We start from the raw sequence: 4,797 nt of genomic DNA on the forward strand, positions 1-4,797 counted from the left end.
TATTGACACAAACCATCGATAAAGATCTTGTAAACAATGTTGATATGGTATGAGCTTTGGGTCACGAGTCTCCTATTATCCTTGAATTTGATGGACTAGTAGGTCTGAGTCTCCTAGCACTAGCAACTCTTGGATGCCTATGTCAGCAGCTAACCTCAAACCCAGGATGCAAGCCTCATACTCTGATATGTTATTGGTACAATAAAATATAAGTTGGGCTGTTATAGGGAAATATTCCCCTGATTCAGACATCAGAACTGCTCCTATCCCAACTCCCTTCTTATTAGAGGCACCGTCGAAGAACAACTTCCATCCTTAATCCTTATCATGAATAACTTCATCGATACATGACACCTCTTCGTCTGGAACGTGGGTCTTAAGTGGTTCATATTCATCATCAATAGGGTTCTCTGCCAAATGATCTGCCAATACTTGAGCCTTCATTGCGGTCCGCGTCACATAGATAATGTCAAACTCTATGAGTAATATTTGTCATTTAGCAAGCCTGCCCGTGGGCATGGGCTTTTGAAAAATGTATTTTAACGGATCCATACGAGAAATGAGATAAGTAGTATCAGATGAAAGATAGTGCTTCAACTTCTGTGCTACCCAAGTTAGGGCATAACACGTTCTTTCGAGAAGGGTGTACTTCGATTCGTAAACGGTAAATTTCTTGCTGAGGTAATAAACGGCCTGCTCTTTCTTCCAAGTGCCATCATGCTGACCCAATACACAGCCAAAAGAATTATTCAGTACTGACATATATAATATCAATGGTCTGCCCGGCTCGGTTGGAACCAACACATGGGGATTCGATAAGTAATTCTTAATTCTTTCAAAAGCCTCTCGACATTCTTCGGTCCATTCGACTGTGGCATTCTTTTTTAACAACTTAAAAATGGCCTCGCAAGTTGTTGTGAGTTGAGCAATGAATCTATTGATGTAGTTTAGCCTTCCTAGAAGGCTCATAACCTCAGTTTTGTTCTTTGGAGGTGGCAGTTCCTGAATGACTTTTATTTTTGAAGGATCTAACTTGATACCTCATCGACTGACTATAGACCCCAAAAGTTTCGTGACGGTACTCCAAATACACATTTTGCAGGATTAAGCTTGAGATTATACCTGCGAAGCCTTTCGAAGAATCTTCTTAAGTCTTGCAAATGATTTGACTTTTTTTTTTATTTAATGATCACATCATCCACATAAATTTCGATTTCTTTATGCATCATATCATGAAACATGGTTGTCATTGCCCTCATATAAGTGGCTCCCGCATTTTTTAACCTAAATGGCATGAATCGAAAACAATATGTACCCCATGATATGATAAAAAATGTTTTTTCTACATCTTCATCATCCATAATAGTATGATGATAACACGCATAACTGTCCACAAAATATGCAATCTCGTGTTTAGCACAATTGTCCAACAAAATATGGATGTTGGGCAAATGAATGTCATTTTTTGGACTTGCTTTGTTCAAATCACGATAATCAACACACATTTGAACTTTGTCGTCTTTCTTAGGGACAGGTACAATGTTGGACAACCAAGAAGGATATTGAGCGACTCGAATGACTCTGGCCTCGAGTTGTTTGTGATTTCCTCTTTAATTATTACACTCATGTCAGTTTTAAGCTTTCTCAACTTTTGCTTTACTGGAGGAAACTTATGATCAATCGGCACCTTCTGAACCACCATGTCAGTGCTTAATCCAGGCATGTCATCATAAGATGATGCAAAAGCATCATTGTAATCAAACAGAGCATGGATTATATCCTCCTTTTGATGTCGAGCATGTACGCTTATCTTAGTCTTCTTAATATTTTTAGGATCCCCATAATTTATCGTCTCAGTTTCACTCATGTTTGGGTTTGATTTATTCTCAAAATGTGTGAAATCCCTGCTTACTTCTTCAAATACTTCATCTTCATCATATTCAATTTCTTGACTTATTATTTCAGGATTAGGTCAAAGATTAGATTGGATTTTAAGATCCGGCAAACAATTCTGCATGCATGTCATATCACTAGAATCGACATAAAAAGAACTGTATACAAGAAAAAAAAATATATTAGATTGAAATAAAAACACAATTACATTCTATTGAAAAGGAAATAGAGAGTTTGAAATAAAACGACGAGACAAAATCCGAATTACAACCTTTGAATAAATCGGATGACAAAAAGAATCTCAAGACAGACTACCAAGACTCATTCTTAATGGGAAGAGGAGTGGCCTCCCAATTGTTCATCTGGACATCAGGACCAATGAATTGCACATCTCCGTCACTAGTGCCTTCTCCGAGTTCAACCATATCAACCTTGATAAATAAATCTTGAAAATAGTTGATCAGTTCCTCGTTAACCTCCATAACTGGCTCTGGGAATGGTGACTCAAAAGATTTTGTTGTGCGGGCTTTGATAAAAGATTTGTATACGGGTGGTATAGGCTTGGTAAGTGACCATACATCTCTCCTCTGCTTCTTGGCCTTTATCTTGTCCTCGACTTTGGGATTGTATCCTAAGCCAAAAGTACCGAGGCTCTTTCGTGGACTCACCAGATAAGCTCTCCCTTGCAAAAAGATCCCCAAGCCTTTACCTGGTTCAAACCCATGCTTCAGCATTTCATTTACCATCATCACGGATGCCATGGGCAGTTGTGGTTTTGAAATGAGATTCCCCTCGAGGATATGCTCAACAACCACTACCTCAAAAGCTTGATAAACCAATACCTCATTCTCATTATTTGCCTTGATAAAAGGGAAGGAAGAGTCCTTGTAGACTGACAGATCCCCCTCACCATGAACAATCACTTCTTGTCGATCGTATTCAAACTTAACCATTTGATGCAACGTAGAGGGGACTGCCTCAACCCTATGCACCCATTGTCTACCTAATAATAAATTGTAGGATGTGTTGATATTCAACACTTGAAAATTCATAGTGAAAATGATAGGCCCTATTGTTAGTACGAGCTCTATCTCAGCAATGGCATTTGTCTTTGACCTATCAAAAGCTCTAACACATACGTTGTTGGATTGTATCCTTTCAGCACTAACATTCAATTTTCGTAGAGTTGACAAATGACAAATATTTTCCCCAGATCCTCCATCAATTAGAACTCGAGTGACATATGAAAGCTCACACTTTACAGTGATATGGAGGCCTTGGTTATGTCCCGTGCATTCCACTGGTTGTTCATCATCTGAAAAGGTGATTCGGTTTACCTCAAAAATTCTCCCAACAATCTTCTCTAACTGACTTACTGTAACTTCATTAGGACCATGTGCTTCGTTTGAAATATTCATTATAGCTTTACGATGTTCATCTGAATGTATGAACAAAGACAGTATAGAGATTTGGGCTAGAGTTTTCCTTAGTTGTTCCACGATGGAATAGTCTCACAATTTCATTTTTCTTAAGAACTCCTCTGCTTCTTCTTCAGTGACTGGACTCTTAACTTGCATTTGGTCATTTTTTGTTTTTCTTAATTCAGTCGGGGCATAGCATCTTCCCTAACGGATCATTCCGCCTACTTCATCTACTTCTTCATTGACTTCTTTCCCCTTGTATGTCACGACGGTGGGCCCATAATTCCAAGGTAAAACCTTGGGGTTAGTCATTGAAAGTTGGGACACTGGACTAATGATCACAGGTGGAATATATGTTCCTTGCACAATCAAGATAGGCTTGTTTGGCCCTCTTGGAACAACCAATCTTGCCTCTCTCTGAATCACCCGAGCATCTTCAAGTGTTCCTTTCACAGTTAGGATGGGTGTGTTTGATGGGCTCAACTTTTCTGACGTCCTTTCCAACCCTGAAGACACCGTTTTTGTCAAGTCAAAATCATTCGCCAAATTTTCCAGGCCAGTTCCAACCTTATGGATCGACTTGTATGGGACTGCAACTTCTCCGCAACCATTCATCATTTCTAACATGTTTGTTTCAGAATGCCTGGGCAATGGATTTGATTGATGTTTGGTACATTTGGGCTTTCAACTATAATTCGATGAGTATCGATCAAATCTTGAATTGCCTTTTCCAAGTACCAACACCTCTCTATGTTGTGCCCTGGGGCTTCAGAACAATAAGCGCAGTGTTGAGAATAATCTAGATTTCTTGGGGGAGGATTTGACATTTTTCTTTCAATATGACTTAAAACATTCAATGTCCTTAATTTTTGAAACAAGCTAGCATATGATTCTCCAATAGAGGTGAATTCATCCTTAGCTCCATTTCCTTTCTTGTATTCTTTTCTGGGACGAAAAAGAAGTCTAACAGAATTTTGGTGAATTTATGGGGGTGGTGGACGATTTTGAGGAATTGGGGCACGCCATTGCGGATAAGAAGGGGGGACAATTGGTTGTGCGCTGAAAACGGGATATGGAGAGTATGGGATGGGATATTGTGGAGTTTGGGGAGGAAAATAGTGTTGCGGGGGATTATCTTGGACATAGGTCCGAGGTGCTGATACAACCGTAGCTACATCCTCCCTTCTCTTCTTCCCTCCAATATTGACAGAACCATTTTGAAGCACTTGTGTTGTGGCTTTTAAGGCAGCTTGGCTTACAATCTTTCCAAACTTGATGCCATTTTCCACCATTTCCCCAACCTTAATAACTTCAGCGAATGTCTTCCCGACGGCAGAAAGCAAGTTGTGAAAGTAATCAGGTTCTTGTTCTTGGAGAAAAACGTCAATCATCTCCGACTTCTTCATTGGTGGTTTAACCCTACCAGCTTGCTCCCTCTATCTAACATCACATTCGTGAAAATTTTCCGTGGTCTTTTTCCTCG

The sequence above is a fragment of the Solanum verrucosum genome, unplaced genomic scaffold (genome assembly GCF_900185275.1).
Source record: "Solanum verrucosum unplaced genomic scaffold, falcon-dt-bn FXZP01000065.1, whole genome shotgun sequence".
NCBI lineage: Eukaryota > Viridiplantae > Streptophyta > Magnoliopsida > Solanales > Solanaceae > Solanum > Solanum verrucosum.